The sequence below is a fragment of the Phoca vitulina genome, unplaced genomic scaffold (genome assembly GCF_004348235.1).
Source record: "Phoca vitulina isolate PV1807 unplaced genomic scaffold, GSC_HSeal_1.0 scaffold49, whole genome shotgun sequence".
Classification (NCBI taxonomy): domain Eukaryota; kingdom Metazoa; phylum Chordata; class Mammalia; order Carnivora; family Phocidae; genus Phoca; species Phoca vitulina.
Window position 1 is genome coordinate 3548727 of NW_022589752.1, and position 24747 is coordinate 3573473.

A 24747-nucleotide genomic window follows, 5' to 3' on the forward strand; every position below is an offset into this window, starting at 1 on the left:
ACTGAGGAAATTTAAAGAATGCAATTTGAATTTGAAAAATTCCAGAGAACACCCTATCCTACCATATCCTAAAGAGATTTTTTTTTTTGATACCCTGGTTTTCTGAAATGCTCTGTGAAAAAAAAGAAGAGTATCATGATCAAATAAGTTAGAGATTATTCTAGAAGGCATACTTTGAGAAACACAAGTGCTATATGCTGCCATCTTGGAATATATACATTGTTTTTTCATTTGGCCTAGTGCTAAGTGTAGGTGAAATTGTCAGCTAATTATTCTGTGAGTTCCCACAAAACACCTTAACAGGTTTATGTAAATGACTTGCTGAACAACACAGCCAAGTCAGTGGCAATGGTGGGATTTACACCTAGGCTATTATCTGACTCCAAAAGCAGAAGTATTTCTGGTACACCAGAAATGATAAAGGAGAAAATGCTATTGAAGTTCAGATTGCCTCATGAAATTTTGTCTAAGATTGATGAAGGCAAGAGTTCCTCAAAGACATGTTATTCGTGTTTGGATTCCATGTTAGCAATGCAAAAACAGGAAATGTAGCCATCTCAGTCTTTCTAAGGGAATTAATATTAATATTAATGGCCCTTGTCTACTCATGGCATAGCTATCTGTGGATGTGTTTCTTTCTATTTAAATAGATGAAATCCCAGAACAGAGTAGTAGGTTGATGCCTTAGTCAAAGTCACTCAGAGCAAATATTCTCATGCAAATATAGTTATCACAAAAGGGTCTAAGTGTCTCTCAAAATCACACACAGAATCAGTTGCTGAAGGGAATGTAGGATGGGTAGAAAGTCTGAGGGAAGGAGGCTTGGTGGGGAGAGAAAAGATAACAATATGCAGAGAAAAAGGAGTCTTGAGCCAGAGACTAGAGCCAGCAATTGGCTGGTTTGAATTAGAGAGGAGTGAGCAGTGTACATTGTCTTCTTTCTTTTCCTTCAGTGGAAGTTCCTTTGGGAAGCTCTTTGCTGAGCCAGGTTGGAGAAATTTCATTCCTGTAACTGTAACTGTTGTTTTGACTGGCTTACCCCAGTGGTTCAGAGCTGTAGTTTGAAGATTTTTCAAGCAAAGGAACTTTGTCTGGTTGATGAGTTCAAAATTCAGATACAATCTTGAAAGTGGTAAAGAGTCATTATTGTTATCTGAAGCTATAATTCTTGAAGGTAATTGGGTTTAAAAGCAGAAGTCTTTGGGAGATTGATTTCATCCTCAATAAAAGTACATTTTACTTTCTTTTAAGGTACACAGTGGAAGTTGTGACCCAGAAGTGCCCCCATAAGACATTACAGATGGCTATTTTCATGTGCTGCTTGGCATATGTTCAGGAAAACCACAGGAGAAAACTGGCTCTGAAATGCTTGTGCTTTAAGGTATATGCTGCGATACTTTGTAAGGATTCATTTTCTTGCCAAATATAACATTCAGTTACCAACTGGAAGTGTAAAAGTTCATATTTTCATGAAAATCTTACCAATGAGTTTAACAGGCCTGCTTAATTAGGTTTCATCTTTTCCATTCTTCAGTGCCTACTTAATTCACCACTAGAGGGCATTGTTGGCAGTGATATGAAGGGAAAGCAAAAACAAAAAGAATCTTGCCTAAATTTATTCTGAGACCTCTTTCAATTTTCATTTCAGCCAGTAAAAAATAATGTACATTCAAAGGCTACCTTTTTGCTATTTTGTTCTTATATTTCACACCCCAGATACTTAACTTCTAGACTTTTTTGGGGTGCATTAATTTAATAAAAGATAAATCATCACAAAGTTTTGTTCTGGATTTCTAACAAATTCTAAATCTAGAATCTGCCTCCCCCCCCCCCCATAATATCATACATTCTTGCACATCCCCTTTTGGAATGTTATTGAGCACTTGGAGACTCATTATTTTTTATTTCCTAAATCATGAAACATTTCTATTTTCCAAATCATACTTTTCTGATATTTGTCAGAGGATCTTGGAGTGGGAAGGGGCCTATTTGTTATAATAGATGAAGTCTCTTTTATATACTGCATCTAAAAATGATAAGAGAAGTTCTTTCCATTTGGGTATAGCTATATTATTTATTGGATGTTCTTCATGTGAAGAGAAAATTTGCCTTTTTGGAATTTATTGTATTAGACAATATCCTTTACTTGCAAGTAATAGAAATCAAATCAGGAATGCTTACGCAGAAAAAGCAGGAGGGTGTGGGGGAATTTATTGTCAGGAAACAGAGATGGCTCATGGCTGTGGCTAACATGAGATCTGGAAACTAGAGAGTTGTCAGGACACACTCAGTCTCTTGTGTCTGCTTCTCTCTCTGTCATTACTTCATTCTGTTCTCTCCGCATGTCAGTACTCTCTGCTTCTTGCATTCTCATGGGAAAATATACCATTTGAATGAGTAAAAATGACAAAAGATCTTTTGTTACCTAAGAGTAGGCCATTCCAGCAGTCTATGAAGCCAACCACCTCTAGATAGTACAGTATGTGAAATGATCTGTGGTTCCCACAGTCATGGGCTCCCTTCCTCATCGCCTTCATGGTGAAGTAGGTATCCCAGTTGGACGCCTTGTTGCGTGGATTTTCAGGCCTATGGTTGAGGCACTTCACAAGCCCTTGATAGTGGTGCTGATGGAGGCTCTGCAGACAGGAAAGGCAAACATGTATGTGAAATTATGTATCTATCCCTGTGAAGGTGAATGGCTGGCCTTTTCAAGGTGGAGAGGATCCATGTAGCCAACTTGCTACTAAGCGGCTGGTTGATTTCTCCAAGGAATGATGCCATACTGGGAGTTCAGTGTTTGTCTCTGTTGCTGACAAGTTAGATATTCAAAGTCAGCAGCAGTTATTTGGCATTGGTAAGCAGGGTCTATGCTCTTGGGCTCATACATAGATTCTGTTTCTCCTACCATGTCCACTCTGTTCATGTGTCCATCATACCTTCTCTGGGTGACTGATGACAAGACTGGCTATAAGGTCAAGTTGCTAGTCATTTGTTTCCTTGGCTTTGTTAAGGGCTTTTTCCGTGGTAGATGCTTTCTAGTCAGCATCCACATGTAATACACAAGTCTCACAATTCATGCTGTCATCTTTGTATGTCTATTCACAGACCTCTTTGTCTCTGATCTTCCAGTTCTTTTCCTTTCAGTTTTCTAACCAGATAATCAAGTTATTGGCCACTGGCCAAGAATTTATATATACTCTCACCTTGGGTCACTTCGTCTTCCACCCAAGTGAATGACCAGTTATACTGCTCACAGCTCTACCACTGGGAAGATTTTCCTCTCAGCTCTCTTTCCAAGTCTGGCACAGAGGTGCTCAAGCTTTAGTTTCATTAAAATCATCTGGAAGCCTTTTTGAAACACTGATTGCTGGGCTCAACACTGAGAGTTTCTGATTTGTAGATCTGGGATATAAATCAAGACTGCACTTCTAACAAGTGTCTAAGTGATGCAGATATAACTGGTCTGGGGACTATACTTTGGAAATCATTGTTCTAGAGATTATAATATGCGTCCTTAACTTACTACAGTCTTTGAGGACTATTTTACCATTTAATGAACAATGTAAAAAAATCTCTAAAAGTTTATAATGGCCTTTTTTTTTTTCTCTCTCTTTACCTTGTATTTTACTTCTACCTATATTATAAACTTTACTACATGTTATTGTTTTTATCATTTTGTTGCTTTAAATAATCACTAGTCTAAAAAGCTTTAAAAGAATTAGTCCTTTACATTTATCCATATCTGGACCTCTTTGTTCTTTTTAAAAACAATTCCACATTTCCATTTATGATAATTTCCTTTCATGCTGAAGAACTTCGTTTAGCATTTTTTATATTGTAGCTATGCTGGTGAAAAATTCCCTCAGTTTTGGTTTGTTTGAAAATGTCTTTATTTCACCTTCACTTCTGAAAGATATTTTTATTGGGTAAAGAATTCTGGGTTGGCAGTTTTCTTTTACTTTTTTTCAGCACTTAAAAGGTGTCATTTAATTGTCTTTTGGCTTTCACCAATCATATAATTGTTCCCTTGAAGATGTGTCATTTTTCTCTGGCTACTTTAAAAACTTTCTTCTATCTTTAGTCTTAAGCTACTGTTCTTAGGAGTTTTTTCTTTGTATTTATCCTATTTGGGATTCACTGAGCTTTTTGAATCTGTGGTGGTCTTTCATCAGCTTTGGGTAACTCATAGACAGTATCTTTTCAAATATTTATTTTCCCTATTCTTTTTCTCCTCTTCTTCCAGGACTCTAATCACACATATGTTAGACCATTTGACAGTATCTTTTTCTTTTTTAAAAATTCCTTTTCCTACCCATGCTTCAGTTTGAATAATTTATTTTGAGCTGTCTTGGGATTCACTGACTCATTCCATAAAATTATAATTTCCTAACTGTATAGTTCTAGCAAGTTCATTTGGTACTTTGTAGAGATTCCATTTCTCTGCTTAAATTCTTCATATTTTTATCCATTTTGTCCCCCCTTTCCTCTATTTTATTTAATATATTTATAATAGTTATTTTGATATATCAGTTAATTCCAACCTTTGAAACATCTATACATTTGCTTCTATTATTTTCTTGATTGCAAGTCACATTTTCCTGTTCCTCTGCATGTCTTTTTTTATTCTTGATTTTTAAAATTTTATACTGGACATTGTATAAAGAGATCTTAGATACTGACAGAGAGATATTTCTCTCCAGGTAGGGCACACTTTTTCCTATATCAGGCAGCAAGTTTGAGGGGCTGTTCACTTCAGTTCTGTCAGGAATTGAGTTGGGATGGGCATGAGTTACCGTTTTAGCTTGCTGTAGTTCCCATCTGATTTCAAATGTATTGAGAATGAGATCTGTTCTGTGTTTAATACAGCTGTTCCCTCTTTGGGATTTAATCATGTTGGGACTATGGAGATCTCTCTTTACCTTTTCAACCTTGTGCCCCAGCTTCACAAACTGCCCATCATTTATCAAAAGCTTAGGTAAAGACTGATTGGTGGGGAGCACTGCTTATTCCTTTGGGGGGTCCTCTAGACTCTAAGATATCACTCATGCTCATATGGCTATTTTAGACTCTGTTAGATTGACTTTTCCCTCAGAAAAAGTGTTCCTCTTCTCATGGCAAACTCAATCACCTACCTATCCCAAGCTCAGCAAATGCTACCAGGGAGGAAATGACTCTTCCCTATCTGGAATTTAATTCCTTTAGACTTCTAAAGTTTTGTGGGGTTTTTTGTTTGTTTAGTTTTTCAATTTCCCCTACTTGTTATAGTGATAATTATCATCTGCTACAGCATTTTACGTTACAACCTAAAACAAAACTCATCTAAATTATTTGTAATCCCTATGAAAACCAGGCAAATTAGATATTTTCATCTTTATTTTAAAGATTAAGATGAAGCTTAGAGCAGACCACTAGCCTAACATTATCCAATCTATGTGTAACAGTCAGCATTTCAGTACAGGTTAAACTTCCCGTGCCAGCAGAACATGCGCCCACCTCCTTTCCCCGCCTGCCCCTGTTCTCTTCCCATTATTATTGTAGTACCGTAAGGTGACTCGGAAAAAAAATGTTCTGCGGTCGAATCAATCTGAGAAATGCTGTAGGCTATCTCCCTCTCTTTAAGATTCATGATATCCAACATCATGTCAAAAGTCCTATAGTAAAGAACTTGTTTAATACGATGTTTTCTAAACTTTTTTGACCTCAGCACTTTCCCCCATCTCAGCAAATCATATCTATTAACACTCCACAGAACTAGAATTATGTGAAGTACATTTTGCGCAAAATAGCACTACATTAGTCTGCCTCCCAGATTCTGCTGGTTATGTTATCCTAAAAGGTCATTTATGCATTATTTTATAACACTTCACCAAAGCATTTGACAGAAGACCACAGTGTTAAATTTTATTAATTTTATTATACCCTATAGAGGAAACACACATTTAACTGAATATTTGGAATACATCTACTTTAAGTCATGCCTTTTTAAAAAGGAAAATGGTAAATATGAGGGAATAAACAGAGTTAGAATAATAAAATATATTGTTTTATTTAGAATATACTCTTACCTGAATTATGAAGCAAGTTGCTCTTCCCACACCAGTAACGAGTCATTTTGCGACATATAAAAATGCTACTTTAGAAGTATTTTATATCAAGAGGATAAGGAAGTGCAGCAACTGAGAAACTTATAGCTGTCTAGACAGAGGTCATAAAAACAAAAGTATTTTCTCCATAAGGTAGACTTATGGAATATCACTATTTTGCCTTATCATATTTTCCTGTGGATTTAACAATAAAGGTTAAAGTAAAACCTATAAAATATATTTGTTATAGGAAATACTTCAGAGTGTGTTAATTTGGTTAAGACTTACGATATAAAATTTCTCATGAACTAAAAATCGAATCGGCCTCTACTGGATCCCCTGGAATATCTACCAAATTCCAGAGGAAATGAATGTCCCTCTTTTTTTGAGACAGGAGTCCTCTGTGTGGTTTGAAAGCATCATGACCATGATCTGCTAAGTGGGAAAGTTTAGTGTGTTAGACTCAAATGTACCAGGTAGTCACTATATCCCAGGGCAGGAGGGTATGCTCCTGATCCTGAATACCACATGTTTACTGAGAAACATGTGACTACTCTTGACCAAAAAATAACACTTCATTTCTGTCCCAATATAATGTGAATAAATGCTGAATAGTGGTTCCCCTTATAAGGAATACAAAAAATACGATGTTTACCTCAGAAAAATATAGTGACCCCTCACATACTCATAATCTCAGTTTAATCAATTATCAACTCTTGGCCAGTTTTATCTATACCTCTTCCCACTTCCCACTTCGTCTCCTCCCCCAGCTGGATTATTTTAAGGCAAATCCTGGATATCTTACTTCAGGATGACTCTCTAAGGACTTTTTTTCTCGCACCTTGCTTTTTTTCTTAATAAATCTTTTATTTTGGAAACATTTTAGGTTTACACAAAATCTGCAAAGATAGTGTAGAGGGTTTCTGTATTCTCTATACCCAGTTTCCTGTATTGGTAACATTTTACATTAGTATGGTATATTTGCCATAATTACTGAACTAATACTGATATATTTTTATTAACTAAAATGATTTATTCAGATTTCCTTAGTTTTTGCCTTATGCCTATTTTCTGTTCTAGGATCCTACCCAGAATACTAAATTTAGTTATCATGTCTCCTTACACTCTTCTTTACTGTGACACTTTCTCAAACACTTCCTGTTTTTGGATGATCTTGACAGTTTTGAAGAATACTGGTCAGATGTTTTGTAGAATATTTCTTAATTGGTACTTCCAATTACTTCACCAGGAGCTACAGAGGTAAAGTGTCATTCTTATATCATATCAACATGTACTCTCAACATGACTTATCACCGTTGTTAACCTTGAACACCTGGCCAAGGTAGTGTTGTCAGGTTTCTTCACTGTGAAGTTACTCTTTTCCCCCATTATCCATTCTCTTTGAAAAGAGTATGTTATGTGCAGCCCACATTTAATGAGGCGAGAATTATGCTCCACCTTCTTGAAGGGAAATATCTACATAAATTATTTGAAATTCTTCTGTGAGGAGATTTGTCTATTCTCTCCCATTTATGTATTCAATTATTTATTTATATCAGTATGTAATCATGGATATTTGTATATTGAGTTACAATCCAACACTAACTTATTTATTCTGTTGCTCAAATTGTTGCAGCTTTAGCCATTGGGAGTTCTTTCAGTTGATGTCTGTGTGGGGCTTTTTGTTTGTTTGACATACTGCCGTCATTGTGGGGCTTTTTGTTGGTTTAAGCACTTCCTTACCATGGTTCAAGCCTGTCTGATATATTTCCTGCCTCAGTCCTAGAATCAGTCATTTCTGGTTTTATTTATTTATTTATTAATTATTGGAGAACGTACTAGAAACTAAGATCTAGGCTCTATTTGTGTTTGTTACGTCTGGGGTGTCACTGCTTCAAGGTTCTCTCAGCTGACAGAACAAGGAAATGTATGTGTATAAGTATTTCTATATATAACCATTTGTATATTTAGCTAAAATGAATTCATACTGATATCTCAAACTCAAATTCATTACCACATAGATCATTCTAGTCTTTTCCCCTTTGTAACCTCTCCTCCAACAGAATCCTTGCTCCCACCATCTGCCACCCATTTACACAATAATTTAATTCCAGTATATACATATAGTGGTTTCCAAATTGTTAACCCAGACTCCATGGGAAATAACTTTATCAATTAAAATATAGTTCTTATGTGCAATTTCTTTTGTTTCTAGTCTTACAGACTCCACTCATTTCTGATGTTATTTAGGTCAGCACCTCATTCTTCTACCCATCTAAGAATTTTTAAAATCCAAAATAGCACAAAAACTATAATAACAAAATAAAACAACCCATAAAACCATTCTCATCTTCCTAAAATTAATAATTCCTAAATAGCATCAAATATTTAGTCAGAGTTCACATTTGCTTCTATTATCCAATAAATGTTTTATTTTATTGCTGCCTTATCTGAGTCACAATATAGACAAGTCTCACCCATTGAATTTGGCTGATATAACTCTTAAGTTTCATTTGATCTATAGGTTTTCTGCTCTCATTTTTTAAAAAAAGATTTTATTTATTTATTTGAGAGGGAGAGGGAAAGGAGCATGAGCAGGGGGAGGGGCAGAGGGAGAAGCAGACTCCTCAGTGGGCAGGGAGCCCTATGCTCAATCCCAGGCCCCTGGGATCATGAGCTGAGCTGAAGGCAAAGAGTTAACCAACTGGGTCACCCAGGCACCCCTCTGCTCTCATTTTTCTGTTGCCATTTATTTTTTGGAAAAAAAAAAGGTTTAGTTGTTCTACAGAATTTTCCATATTCTGATTTTGCTAATACTTAATATCTTACTTTCTCTGTATTTCCTATGACTCAATATTCCTGTTATTTGTATTTCTTGTAGTCTTTTATTTAGATCTAGAAGCTTGAGAAGATTGTTGGGAGGAGGATGTTAATATTTCATAGGCAGTGTTGAGTATGTAGGCACATAATATCTACATATCTTTCTTTTTGTGACGCTAAGACTGATCCATGTGTTAAGATATTGTCAACTCAATTATCTACTACAAAGTTCACCATCAGCATTTTACCTAATCATTTTAGTGATCATTGATGATTATTGCTTACATTCATTTTCCATCAGGGCTTAGAAAATAGTGATATTCTAATTGAGTCACTTTTTTGCATTTATGCTTTTTATGCATTTAATGGTTGAACCTTATTCAACCATTGGTTTCAATGAAACACAGTTTATACAGGAATGCCTGATTCTTTCTCTTTATTGTTTTAGTTTCCAGCATAATAAATTGACCCTCTAGCAACCCTTCAAGGTGACCAATTAGGTTAAATTTTTTTTTAGTATTATTACGAATTCATGATTTTTCATATAATTTTATATGTTTCCATCTATTGTTACTAATTATGAAAATTAATTGTGATCCTCAAATTTCCTTTTTATTGACCCATGGGAGACTCTTCAATTGGCTTTGTCTTTTTGACTTGAATCTGATGTTGATAGTTTCTTTGCTTTGATTCCAAGCTCATCATGTACATTTCCTGCCTCAGATCCGGAATAAGCCATTTTTCAGAGATCCCTGGTTCCTTTTAGTAAGAAATAGTACTTAGAGATCTGGGCTCTAGGATGATACATTGCCTATATTGATCATTATTTTTAGGTCTTTTCAATGGGCATAGCTAGGAGACGTATACTCTTAAAAGAAAAAATACATCATGAGTTTATACTGATGTTTCCAATTTGAATTTAGCATTACATGGTTTTTACTAAGCTTCCTTTATTTTATAATTACATTTCTTATGCTAAAAACCTTGATTCCAAGTGAAAATAATGTTAATTTATTATTTGAAAGGAGACAGACCCAAAAGAAAACATACTCTGTAATTTCATTTATGCAAATTTCAAAAAACAGGGAATAGTAGCTTGTAGTATTCAGAAATTAATGCTTAGGAGGAAACACTATAGAGAAAAACAAAGATGTGATTATCATAGAGTCAAGATGGTAGCTAATTTTAGAAGAAGAGGGGGGTTGGGCTTGGGGAGAAGCACTTGAAGAGCTTTTGGCTTGCAGGCAATGTTTTCTTCTTGACTTGGGTAGTGATTACAGGGGTGTCCATTTTAAAATAGTTCTTAAATTGATCATATATGCTTTATGATTTTTTCTGTTATATTTTCCCTCTCATCCTTTTTTAAAGTGACAACACAAAACAAAAAATAAAACAAAACAAAATGGACAGATAGACAAATCATGTCTCCTGATTTCTTCTGAGAAGTCACAGCTATATGTAATCTGTGTCTGCCTCTGGGAGGGAGAACGGCCCTGGGCCCATAGCAGAACTGAATTGAAAAGTGGTAACAGTAATCATTGAGGAGAAAGCACCCACTGCAGCCTAAGAATCATAATCTATTCATTTACTCAATCATCAGTAAACGTTCATTGGGTTCTTCCTATGTGGTGGACACTGGTGTAGGCACTGGCAGTAATTAGATGAATAAAATAGGATGTTTGCTCTGAGAAGGGGCTAGGGCCCGTAATACTATCTAAATAAATCAGTACAATAAAATGTGGATTCTATGACAAATGTCTTTATAGCATACAGTGGGGGAAATGGGTAAAGATTCTGGTAAAGATAACAAGCACTCGGGCACCTGGGTGGCTCAGTTGGTTAAGCGACTGCCTTCGGCTCAGGTCATGATCCTGGAGTCCCGGGATCCAGTCCCGCATCAGGTTACCTGCTCAGCAGGGAGTCTGCTTCTCCCTCTCCCGCTCCCCCTTCTTGTGCGCTCTCTCTCTCTCTCTCAAATAAATAAATAAAATCTTAAAAAAAAAAAAGATAACAAGCACTCTATTTTTTTTTAAACCAGATAGAAGTATTATACAGGAAATGACGAATTCATAAAAATCTTTGCAAGTTAAAGGGCTCAAGATATCTTCATAGAAGGGCTATTGATATTTAAAACCTGTTTCCTATGGGGCACCTGGCTGTCATAGTTGGAAGAACACGTGACTCTTGATCTCACGGTCATGAGTTTGAACCCTATGTTGGGTGTAGAGATTACTTAAAAATAAAAAATAAACTTAAAAAAAAATAAAAACTGTTTCCTACTACTCATTGAACCGTAAAAGAGTGAAAGCAGTTAGGATCTGAAGTTTCAGAAAACGGGAAACTTTTTTTACATGTCCATCTCAGTATAGTATGAAAGGCTCTGAGTGGAGGAAGGCACATCTGATATATTCAGTTTATAAGTGCCAAGAGGGAACTAAAATTTACTCAATCTCCACAAGAAAAATCTGGTGCTAGAATCTGCATTAGTTATCTCAGGTGAGAATGATGGCTTTTAAGAGTGACATTTAGAGTTACTGCATTGCTCTAACAGTATCACTTGAGAGCTAGATTTGAGTGCTGGGAAGCACTGAGCAATGATATACCCCCTCTTTCTAGGAAGACTAAGTACTTTTCCTGATGTGTCACTTAGCTAGTGAATGATAAGGCTGGACTATGGATTTAGTGTCTTTTCTACCAGAGCCTGGTGCCACCCTGCTTTTTTGTGCCCTTCAGCATTAGGTCAACAGACATCATAACATTTTATTTGGCAACTTAGAGAGATAGGGGAGATGCTTATCTAAGAGAGAGGGAAGCTTACTTTGCTAACAACTGGCTTTGCCTCATAGAGAGAAGAGGTGGTCCATGCCCCTTGGTAAGAAGACAGTTTCTGTCCCTGGGGGTCCCTGGGCAGCTCCTTGCTGATTCAGTCCCATGTGATGAATGGGGCAGTGAAGCACTTATTTAGCTGGTTTTTTTTTTTTTGTTTTTTTGTTTTTTTTTCTTAATCTGGCTAAGAAAAAATGATGACTGAAGTAAAAGAACTGCATGTCTGGCCTTAATAAAATAAAAGTGTTCCAGATTTTGTCTTAGCACTTCATCTTATTTCCATCCCTTTCTATGCCAGACCCGGGACCTGGAGCTGAAAGACTGATTTTTCATATCCCAGACTCCATTTCCAGCAGAGTTTTGGACTCAATTTAAGTAATGATAGCGAGATGCATTCATGTGAGATTTAGAAGGTAAAGGAAGGTTCTCCAGGCATCAATGGCAGGTGTGTGAACTTCAGCAGTTCTAAAAACGTGGGTTTTTATAGTTAATACACTTCCCTGCCAGTTACCCTCCTCAGGGCTGCAGGCAGCTCTGACTTTCAGCAGTGGTTTTCTGCCATTTCTGGGCAGCAGTGCGAGCTTCCTGATTCTCTGGACCAAAACTCTAGCTAAATACTAAAAGCTTGTGGTCCCTCACTCCCTGTAATTTTTGCTCCTAGCTTTTTCAGTCATTTTGAAAACATCTGATTCTATGTACTAATCCTTTTTGCTTGAAATACATAGAATAGATTGTTTTACTGACTGAACTCTGATTTAAAAAGTTGTAACCTTATGATCCAGTAATTTGTTTTTACTCAAAGAATACAAAAACACGAATTCAAAGGGATACATGAACCCTGATATTTATAGCAGTATTATCAATGAGCTCCAAGCTATGGAAACAGCCCAAGTGTCCATTGACTGATGAATGGATAAAGAAGATGTGGTATCTATATACAATGGAGTATTACTCAGCCATAAAAAAGAATGAAATCTTGCCATTTGCAATGATATGGATGGAACTAGAGGGTATTATGCTAAGCAAAATAAGTTAGTCAGAGAAAGACAAATACTATATGATTTCACTCATACGTGGAATTTAAGAAACAAAACAAATGAGCAAAGGGGAAAAAGAGAGAGAGGCAAACCAAGAAACAGACTCTTAACTATAGAGAACAAACTGATGGTTACCAGAGGAGAGGTGGGTGGGGTGATGGGTTAAAAGATGGGGATTAAGGAGTGCACTTGCTGTGATGAGCACTGGGTGATGTATAGAAGTGTTGAATCACTATATTGTACACCTGAAACTAATATAACACTGTATGTTAACCAACTAGAATTAAAATAAAAACATAAAAAAAGTTGTAATCAGAGTGTCTATGTCTGAAGTTCAAATGGTAGGACCAGTATATGTCTCTGATAGCAAAGACAACGGGAAGATACAAACTAAGTTGTATAACAGGAAAAAAAAATCACATGTTTTTATTTAAAAATGAAAAAAAGAACAGAAAAGTCATAACTACCAACATTTTGCTTTGTCTTTTTTGAACCTTAAAGTAAGGCTAAGTCTACCTTAATCTTCATCACTTCCCCCCACTCCACACCACTGACATCATTTCCCATTCCCTTCTTCCTTTCTCAGAACAACCACTATATTGGACTTGTTTATATGCTTCCAATTGATATTTTAAATATAAATATGTAGAAATATTTTATGCATTTAAAAAATAGCATCATATGTACATATTCTCCCTCTTGTATATTTTCCTCAAAATCACATCGTTTGATATACATAGATCTAGTTCAATTGCTTCAACTGCTTCACAGTATTTCCTGGTAACTGATTATTCCACATTGTATTGCTATGTTCCCTATTAGATTATTTCCAATTTTTATGCTATCATTAAAACAGTGATATAAGCTCCTTTTGTTTTGAATGCTTTCTGAGCCTTGAATTTTAGGGAAGCTAAGACAACATATATGTTTAAAAAAATATCTTCTCACTCCTTGGTATTTTCTCAGAAGACAACTACTTAATAATGATGTGCTCCATACATTCTAAAAACTGAGCAAAGTCTGATTTTAAATGATCAAACAAAAGAGATAGTTGAGAGGAACAAGTTTTCCTTAAATTCTCTATCCCTTCTGACTCTATGAAATCATGGAGACAGAAAAGAACTGTCAGTGTTAATAATTATTTGTGAGTCTCTTGGCTTTTAAATTGTGCCATTGCAGTATTTGCTTTAAAGTACTTTGTTGGGTCCCCATCAAAGAGTAGCAACATGAAATGCCTTGCCTCATTTGGACATCCATACGTTTTGCTCAGGCTCAATGTCAGTTTCTTGCTCCCTGACAAATTCCCTGGCAGTGCAGAAATCAATGTTGGAGTGCAAAATCTAGTTAAGTGTGACAACGATCCTTAGCAACTGTCCAGTGTAGTCCTTAACAAGAGTATTTAGTCTTTCACTTGAAAGGCATGTTTAATGCAGAGAGATAGGCTTTGCAGAGATAAAATTCCAAGAGGGTTGAAATGAGTCATAGTAGTTGATTAGTCTATGATGGTGATGAGTCACAAGAACCAAAACATTTTGCAAAGTGCTTGGCGGATGACCAAATGCTCTGGCTTGAACCACTGAGATATGACATTTTGGAAAATGGGAAGAAAACTGTGATATCTTACTATCTCCCCATGGAACATGTTTGTCAGCCGCTAAGAGTCTTATTTTCATTTTTGCACATATTGCTCCCTTGACTTGAACACCCACTCTAATGCTACCACTCAGACCTGCAAATTCCTATTACTCATTATTTAAGATCCACCTCAGACCTGACGTTTTCCTGAGGCACAGTTACTCACTGCCATCGCTGAGCCCCACAGCTGTTGGTTTCTACTGTTGTAAGACCATCTGTCATGTGATATTGTAATTTACCGGTCCCTAAATTTATCTTCTTCACCATTCTTCTGGAGCGGAGACCTTGTCTTTGTTGTTCTTTTGTACTTAGCACTTGTAGCACAAGGTAGAGTTCATCTCACTTTTGTTTCTTTGTTAAATGGGTGTGTTTCTGTTTATGTAGGCATTTCTGTTTCTGTTCCAACAGTAACAGTTAACAGTTACTGTTTCTTCTGTGTTGGGCACTGTCTTAAGTGCCTTTGTTGTATTATTTCATTTAATCTTCTAACACCATCCAGAAAGTAAGTACTATAATCCCTTTTATAGATAAGGATGCTGAAGCACAGAGAGGTTAAGTACTTTGTCCTAAGTCACACAGCTACTAAGTGTGGAGCTAGGAATTACATTCAAGCATTCTGATAGCAGAGGCTGCATGCTTAAGCACTGGGCTATATTGCCTGTATTTTATCCTAGGAAGAGATTCTAAAGATAATTTTAATGGGACAGAATATAATTTTATTAAAAAAAAAAAAAGAAAATAAAACTGGCAGTCACCAAAAGAGAATGTCTCAGGATTAAGTTGAAGGCTGTATTTGATTGAGTTAGAGCTATTTTAGAGCTATTCCTGTTTGCCTTGAGGGAGTCTCTGATATACTGTGTAGTAAAGTAAGGAAACCAAATTGTAGAGTAACTATGTAGTGTGATTCCTGAAATTAGGAGAAAATAATGGAAGGCTCACACAGCCTGGAGCTCTTTCTTTCACAAAACATACTTGCAGGCCAGGCTGGAAATGGTGTGACACAGAAAGAGGCAGGAAGGTGAGCTTATTAATTTTCCTCTTCTTTGCGTTAGTTCACTGCAACATTATTTCAGCGGCAACATGTCACTTTTTAATATTTTAAGAGGAATTTAAAGAAAAAAATGATTGAAGATCAATAAAGATTCTAGGAAGAAATTTCGGAGAAGGTGACTTGCCAAGTCACACCTGGTAGGCAAAATTGACTTAATTCAAAGCAGTTTTCATGAAACCCTCATATTAGAAGTGGTAGGTCCATTCATAAGGGCTGTAAGAAATGAAGAAATTGTGACCTGAGGCGGGTGGGCCAGGCCTAGTGGGGTGTACCATAACCAGTGATGCATCTCCCCAACTCACTTTGCCCCACTTGCCCCTCAGGCCTTGGCCACATGCACTACCTGCTGGGTCAACCTTCCTAGGAGGGCTCCTCATGCATCCCTGTCTGATCAAATGTCTCACAAAGGTTCTGGTTCCTGCTGCCATTTCTGGTTTCAGAGGAAGTACATGCTACGGGACAGGAGATTTGGCTTCCCCAGCAGCTTCACCAAAGGGCTGGGAAACATAAGCTGAGAGTATGGGGTGCAGTGCACTCGAACAGGAAACAGAAGAGAGCCTGAACATAATCCTTCTCTCATCCTCCCACCCATCAACTCTTCTGAGACTCAGTGGCTCCAAATGGCCTTGTTGGAGATGTCCATGCAGGCAAAGAATGGACTAGGTGTCTTGTGAAGCCACAGCCACCACCTTGTGCTTGCTTTCTCTCCTTCACTGTCTTCCTCCCCCTCTGTCCTCACTCCTGTTGTTCTGTGAACAAGAGTGGTACCATGTAAACTTGCCATCACGCTCTGTTTTCTAGGGGACTGGGGCCAAGGTGTGGTGGGATATCCAGGTTTAGAAATGCTGGCACCTGATGTTATAAATAGTCCTTTAGACCAAAAGTTGGGAAGCACTGTTTGACGTTTGAGTGCTTGACCTGTGGGCTTTCGAAGGGATTAAAAAAAAAACCCTATCTTTGGTCTGATACAAGAAAATTCTAGGCTAGACATAATTATTCAGGAAAAATAAATTTTCTCTATATAGAAAAGAATAATTTGGGATTTTTGTGGAGTGGAATTATGTGAATGACATTTGTTTAAACACCTCGATTCTTTTATTTTGTAGCCTGTCTTCACTAATAGGATATATCTCTTGAATTAGCACCCTGTTATGGCCAAGTAAAAAATACCAGCAAATGTTTGGCATTTTGAAGAACTTGTAAATGTATAGTTAAAACAAAAAAAATCTAAATAAAAATAATATATGCTTATCTGGAAATGTGATAAATATAGCTACATATGAAAATTAAGAATTGGCGATAATCCTATCATACAAATACAGTGGTGTGAATATTTTGTTATATATCTACCCACGTTTTCTATGGATAGGATATGTACATATTTCACATATAGTTTTATTTATATATTGTACATTGGTAAGCATAATATAGTTATATGTACCATGTGTACATGTAGAATGTTTTTCAAATATACTGCATTAATATTGTATACATTTTATAAAATCTGAACATATTTTATATTTGATTTAGAATGTTATCATTTAACTTAATACAGTATGAAATATTTCCTAAGTTATCAAGTATCCTGAAACATGCATTTTTATGGAGATATTCAGTATTTCACTGTGTAGATAGGTCAGAGTTTATACCTAACCAAATACTTTGTTGTTGGACATCTAGGATGTTTTAGATAAGGCTTCTTGTAGAAGTTTCCCTTTTCCTTGTCAAAAATGTTATAGAATTTAGAGGGATAGAAAAGGCTTTGAGGGATGGTCTATTCATACCTCTGTTATCCTTTAATCATCCTTATAAGTGGGACTGAGACTAAGTAAAATTGTAGAAGGGATTTATTCTGTTCCATTTTCTTTTATTCTCCTTCTTGCTCAGGTGCCCAATGTCGTCAGCCCCTCACCCCTGTGTTGCCCAAAGAAAAAATTATCAAATCCTCATCTCTCTGGTTTTAATAATCATAGCAGTAACAATAATAATAGGTAGGGCATAAGGGCCTTACCCTGTACCAGGTTCTAGCCTAAATATTACATTCATTTTAACTTATTTAATTCTTGCAGAACTTTCTGAGGTGGATACCTTACTGTCCTCCAATTACAGATGAGATGGAAGCAGAGAGTGGTTAAGGTAATTATTTACATTCACATAGAATTATTAAGTGGTGGAGCCAGGATTTGAGCCTGGGCAGCCAAGTTCTAGAATCTGAGCTCTAACCACTATGCTTTAACAGAGGATCCACAGAATAAAGATAGCAAGGAAGTTTCATTCTGAGCTCTACTTGCAATCACTGGGAATGGCTGCCTGGAACGATGTATTGAGAAGGATTTGGAGGGTGTATCTGGGTTTAGAAGGGAAAAGCACCATGATGTATGAACAATGTCTCCCTTATGTGAAAGGGTGGAGCAATTGCATATTTCCCATCTTTGCCTTATGGTTTTCATTATGCTAGAATTAGGGATACAGGGATAAAGCTCTAGAGATAGAAAAAAAAAAATCTGTAGGCAGAACAGAATTAACTTATTTACTGTTTCTGCAGGAGGGAGATGAGAGGGCAGAGGTTAGGGCTATTACAGGCCTTAGAAAGCACACTTTTGGTCTACCCCCTTCCTGTCAACTGGCATAGCGCCAATGACTCCATATGCATTTCAAGACTGCTACTTTCATATTTGTTAAAAAAAAATTGCCTCTTTCATTCTGTTTGTCCTCAGTTGAAATAAAAACAGAGGGCAATGGGAAGCACAAAGAGTTTGGAGATAGAGATATGGGCTTGTATTTTGGGCTCCATCGAATTAACTGTTTTCTTGTGTAGCACTTATTAAACCTCCCCTAACCTCAATTTTCTCAACTGGAAAGATAATTCTTACTTTTTAAATTGTCATGGAGATTAAATCAGATAATTGTATTGGAGATGCCTTATATGCTGAAGGCGAATGTTTCTTCCCTCATTCTTTCATACTAATTCATACACTGTATCTTTTCGTATTCATTTTTCCTTTACTTCTGATGGAGGCCATTTACTAAAATGTTTAATAGCTTCATTTTTTTTTCTTGGTTTTGGTTATATGGAAATATCCTGACCAAGCCTTTTGTTACGGAGATCTCAGAAATTAACACTCAACTCAAGATCTGGCTAGTGCTTGGTGACTACACAAAACTGTATAACGGGTTAGTTTAGTGCTTGCTTGTTCATGAATTATATTTTAAGAGGTATTATAGAAAGTGCATTGCTTTCTCCTACCTTCATAGTGCCACCATTTTCCAAATCGCCCAAGGCAGAAACTCAGGGGCTGTCATATTCGAATACTCACTTTTGTTTTGGATAACTTCTATGATATACTAATTGTTTCTTCAGCAGTGCCTACTCTGATGTCAATCTCATTTGTGCAGGCAACTTTTTTTTTTTAAAGGTTTTATTTATTATTTATTTGAGAGAGAGCATGGGCACACAAACTGGGGGGAGCGGCAGAGGGAGAGGGAGAAGCAGGCCCCCCACTGAGCAGGGAGCCCGATGCAGGGCTCGATCCCAGGACCCCGGGATCATGACCTGAGCCAAAGGCAGACACTTAACTGACTGAGCCACCCTGAGCCCCTGTGCAGGCAACTTTGCATACCTTTTAGAAGGACCTACCTGGGGGCCTGGCCCTTGGCTGTCACCTTGGAACTTGGCTTTGGAATGTTCCCCACATTGATAAGGCTATTTTGCCCACTGGGGACCCTGCTGTACCAGCTTGCCTTGACCTAGGTTAATTGTACAAATGATGTATTTATAGTGAACACCAGCTTTCCTGCTGGGAGTCTGGAATTTTGGCAGTTGTAGAGTGTGCCAAACCCTGGACTTTTGAGTCTTAAGCAGGCTTCCCAGGAAGAAACCCTGAATTTTGTTGGGAGGAAAGAGCATGTTCTGTGTGACTATTCCTCCACTCCTTACCCCCTCCAGTCCCAAAGGGAGAGCTTTGGAAATCTGTGCCTGAATTCCTGCAGCCTCCACCTTACGTGTCTTCTTCCCTTGTGGGGCCTACTAAGTATGGTTGTGCTGTAGTAAACTATAGCTATGATTACATTCCCACTGTGGTAATGAGCCCTCTGAGCCATCCTAGTGAGCAATCCAACATGTGGGTGGGCCTGGGACACCTGAAAAACCATCCGTTGTACTTTTCACGCCTTAAAGTTTAATTTGAATCTTTTTCATATCATCCATGTCCCCTCTTAACAAGCTCAATCTTTTCTCTACCTTCTTGAACATATGGAATATATTTATTATAACTGCTTTAATGTCCATGTCTATTAATTCTATCATCTGTGTCATTTCTGGGACTGTTTCCCGTGAATGATTATTTTGTTCTTCTCATAAGGGGTTGTATTTGCCTGCCTTTTGGCATACTTAGTAATTTTTTATTGGATGCCAGACACGAGTTTTACCTTGTTGCTTATTGGATAATATTCCTTTAAATATTCTTGAGCCTTTTTCTGCAGTTAAAGTACTTGAACATAGCTTGGTCTTTTGGAAGCTGTCTTTTGAGCCTTGTTACATGGGACCAGAGCAGCCTGTAGGCCCACAACCAAGGCGGTGAGTGCTCTTCTGTGTTCCCTATCTGATGCCCTGCACATTACAAGGTTTTTCCGCTCTGCCTGGTGGAAACATAAAGTACTCCCAAGTCCTGTGTGAGCCCCAGGAACTGTCCTATTTCTTGAGGTGGTCCTTTCTTGGCTCTGGTAGTTTCTTCACATGCATGCACTGATCAGTATTTAGTTTAAGATGCAAGAGGAACCCTCAAGAAATTTCTAGAAATTTCTCTTTGTGGGGCTCCCTCCTCTCCATTCAGCTCTCTCCTCTCTTGTAGCTGCCTTGGCTTCCCCAAATTCTCCACTCGGTCTCCTCAACTCAGGGAGACTGCTAGGCTTTGTTTGGATGCCGAGGCCTGGAAACTAGGTGGTGTGTTAGGGCTATCATGGGGCTCCTTTGTTTGTTTTCCTTTTCTGCAGGATCACTTCTCTCTACTGCCTGTTGTCTAGTGTCTAAAAACCGCAGTTTTTTATATTTTGTTCATTCCTGTTTAGTTTTTAAGGTTGTAGATCTAGCCTGATACTCCTTCATGGTCAGAAGTGGATCTCCATCCTTTCACACTATTCTTTGAATCATGAAGGAAAGGACCTTAACTCCTCTGGCGACAATGGCTGGCACACAGTAGATAGTCAAACATTAGTTGCTGAATGACTAACTCAGCGAATAACTGGTCTACCCAACTTTACTATAAAGTTAAAGACACAATATTATTCTTCATTCACCAGACTGGACACTTCTTAGTAAAACATCAAGCAATTGTATCGAGATCTATGCAGGCTTGAGGTAAAATCCCTGCTCTGGCTTTTAGTAGCTCTCTGATTTTATGACTTTTTCCCTTCTGAGGATAACAAGTGGCTTACTGGGCAGGCAGGAGAATTAGCCAAGAGGTGATGTGTGTAAAGGGCACAGTAAGTTCTGCGTGAAGGTGGGAGCTGGTATTATTCTTAGTGTATTGAAAGGATGACCTTGCATTGATATAAGACTTTGTAATTCGTGTGCTTTCCATATTTGTATCTTACATAATCCTAATATATTTTCTCCCGAATAGTTACCTAGGTTTAATGTAAAGCAAACAAGTTTCTTATGAAAGAAGAAAAAAAATAAAACAAACTAATATTTGAGTATCTGGAGACTTGAGAGCAGAGCTCTGCTTTATGGAGGGCTTCTGAACATCACACTCTATTTCTGGCTTCGAACAACAACATCGGCTCGCATGATAGACTTTGTCTCTCAAGTTTTTAACTTGTTCTTCATCTACCTGTGTATACTGAAAGCTGTCTTACATAGACTCCACTTTGTACTCACCTTCTGCGATATAAGGCCTAAAATTAATACGATGTGCTGCCCTGACAGCTGGTAAAATTGGGAAGGGCTTGAATGGCTGAACTGCCAATTTCCCTCCCCACTGTGTTCTCACGGATAAGGCCCCCTTGCCAAACCACCCTCCTTATCAAGGGGACCAGGCACAGTTTCGCTTATCCCTCACTAATGGGTTTTAGTTTCTTGCCAGCCTGTGGAATTATTCAAACAAGCCAATCATATCTGAACAGGAGGGCACCCCACCCTCTTGACACTACAAAGCCTGCGTCCCCCAGCCCCTGGATGTTCACACCATCCGAGTGCAACCTCCATGTGACCCTGCATGGGGCGCTGTGTCCTCCATCCCTAGGCTGTGAGGGTATGTGACTGAAGCTGCTTTTGAGCTCATCTGTCCAATGTTAAGTGTCAGGTGTTTGGCCATCCTCAGAACCCTAGGGTGGGAATCTCCCCCTTGACAGTGGGGGGACTAGGCAGTGACTAAAACACCATCCTTGTCACCCACCTGCCCCTCCTCTCCTCACCTTCCTGTGCTAGTGGGGATGTGTGCAGGTAGTGCCTCCAGATCCCCTCCGTTGAACAAAGAAATCGGGGTCTGAGAGGAGAAGGAGAGGGCAGGGAGAAAGAAGGCATTTAAAAGTATGCTTGCTAACCCTTTGAATGCTCTGGGAACTTACAGACACCAGTTGGCATACGAGGTTGGGGGAGGAGGGGTAAGGAGCCAAACCCAGCTTCTCATGCTGGGGCTCTGAGCAGTGCCAGCTCTCCTGCACCCTAGCAGAGGATGACCCGGAGTGTGGCAGGACGGGGTGTTCTTCCTCTGCACTCTTGTCTTCCCTTCATCCTCACCTGAGATGGGGAACGTGTCTTCTGATCTGATTACATATCCAAATTATGCTATGAGAGGTCCATATTAGGAAGAGGAAGATTTGCTTGCTTAATAACTTCTTTGGTCAAGAGTCCCACTGAGAATGTTGGAAGCCATTGTTACATCCCAAAATAGAACCAGGAGCAATGGTCTGGTTGGCTTTGGAGAGGTGGTGGGTGGGAAGAATGGACCGGACTTGGAAAGGGAACAAGGATAGAAAAGGAGGAAGTGTTAGTACAGTGTCTGTTCTGTTGGGACTGACATATTTCAGGCCATAAAATATAATTCCCACCAAAATTTTAAGTAATAATAATATAATTAGATGAAAGAAAAATAAATATATGATGTAGCTCTGACTATAGTTTATTCCCCCACAAAATTCCTAGTGTTAAACCCATTAAGTTAAATCAGTTAGGAAACCAGAAGTTAATTTCAGTTAAAAGGAGAATTTGATGAATCTGAATATTTTCCATAGGCAGCTGATTTAAAAATCTTCCTTCTAGCTGGTAATTAGTATAATTGTTTTAACTGGTGAAGATCTCTTTCCACATTGACTGAATCAGAATGGTCTCTCCTAAGAGAGCGAGATAAAGAATCCTACCTTCTTATATTCATTGAACAGTCTGGGGACATCACAAGTAATACACAAGCACTTGCTTACATACATTATCTCATTTAATCCCCATCACAGCCCTACAAGGTGCTGGCTGTGTGACTTTGGGCAAGTTACTTAACTTCTCTGAGTCCCATTTATAAAGTGGAAGGAGTCACAATACTTATCTCATAGAGTTTTTGTGAAGATTAACTGATAGAATCAATGTAAAGCACTTAGCTCAGTTCCTAGTATACAGTAAGTGTAAAAAGTAGCAGAATATGCTGCCCCAAAATATGCTTCCTTGGCATAAGGTTATTTTGAGAAACTGCAGACACAGGGGAAACTCTGAAAACAGAGTAGACGGGAAATTTACATTAGAAAGGGGCCTGTACCAGGAAGAGAGCTACTACCAGACAGAACTTTTTCACTTGAGAGATTTATCTGCCTGGCAGGGCCAACTTTGTTTACCAAACATTCTCTCTTCTCTTTGAAGCACCCGCCCTCTGTCCCTTTCCTTAGCTCAGGAGGGTATGTAAGCAAGCCTCACTTGTCTGGCACCTTTCTAAATCTCATCTTTGTGGAGCTCCTGCACATATGAACCTAAAATTTCCCCCCCCATTAATCTTTTATTACAGGGGGGTTGTCTCAGCCATAGAATGTAGAAGGGTAGAGGCAAAATTATTTTCCCTCCCCTACAACTGCTCAAAGTATTAGCTGCTAAAAAGCTATGCTATTTTTATCCCTGAATGTCGGAGGAAAGTGTTTACAGACTATGGATGTGAAAAATACTTGAAATGTTAAAAACACTCAGAACATCCAACATTCTATGCCTGGGCCGTCATTCGAGTGCAGGCGCGGATCAGTGCTAGAGGCGGGCCTGTTACCCCCAGCCCCTGTCTCGGACCACTAGGCATGTTTGCATCTTCTGGCCCGAGGCAGACGGTAGGCAGTGTAGTATATGGTACAACACCGCGGCCCCTGTGGGCTGGGGGGCTAGATTGCTTGTATTCTAATCCCGGTCCTGCCAGTTAGTAGCTGTGTGACCTTGGGCTTTTAGTGAGCCTCCCTTTACCTCAGTTTGTCATCTGTAAACTGAGAAAAACAGCAACACCTATATCAGAGGATCATCATGGGGATTAAAGGAGCCAGGGGCTGTCGATGCGCCCAGCAAGCTGTGAGCACTAAAGATTGATAGCCAGGATCCCTTGATGAAGCACATTCGAGTAGAAGACTACTTGAAGTAGATCCTAATGCAAAATACAAATAAGGTGTCACCCAGGAGTTCTGACCTCTATCATGTGGAGAACTCTCTGAAAAGATTGGTTTTGGGTGCTTCAACTGCTCACACTTACGAGGCACTGTGCTCAAGCACTTTTCCGGTTTGAATTTATTTAATCTTCATAATAATGACATAAGATAGGCACTGTTGCTCTTCCCATTTGACAGATGAGGAAATGGAGGTACACAGAAGCTAAGCACCCACTTCTCCAAGCAGTAGGCAGGACTACGTTGATGGGCCATATGGAGGTGGTTTGGGGCAGAGCTCCCTCATCCACAGCGTTCACATGCTAGCCACTGGGCTTAGAGCAGGGGACCACAGCCTGGTCTGGGAGAAGAGAGCGGATAGGCTAAACCTTCGCAAATTCCCTTGTCCGCAGAGGGGGTGGTAAGAACTTGCAGGGCACACTTCTTATCCGCTCACCTAGAAGCCACTGCTGCAAGAAGCCTCTTTCCTGCACCTATTAGCAGAGGACATGGCAGTGGAATGCTTTCCTAAAACTCAGGTACTTGGCATTCATGCAAACTAAAATAAAGCAAAACAAAACAACAACAACAACAAAAAAAAAAACAAGGGAGGAATGGAATGGCTTTGTGGGGTAACATGACTCTTAGCACAACATTGAGGTGAGGCAGAGATGCTTTCTGGCCAGAAATACCCATC

General features: G+C 38.5%; 1 protein-coding gene across 1 annotated transcript in view; it reads right to left on the reverse strand.

Moving 5' to 3' along the window:
- Nucleotides 1–2214: 2214 nt before the first annotated feature.
- Nucleotides 2215–24747, reverse strand: part of LMNTD1 (lamin tail domain containing 1) — a 480256-nt gene continuing 457723 nt past the window's right edge. The window contains exon 12 of the mRNA XM_032432720.1: nucleotides 2215–2636. The gene's annotated coding sequence lies outside the window, so the exon portion shown is untranslated. The remainder of the gene's footprint in view (nucleotides 2637–24747) is intronic.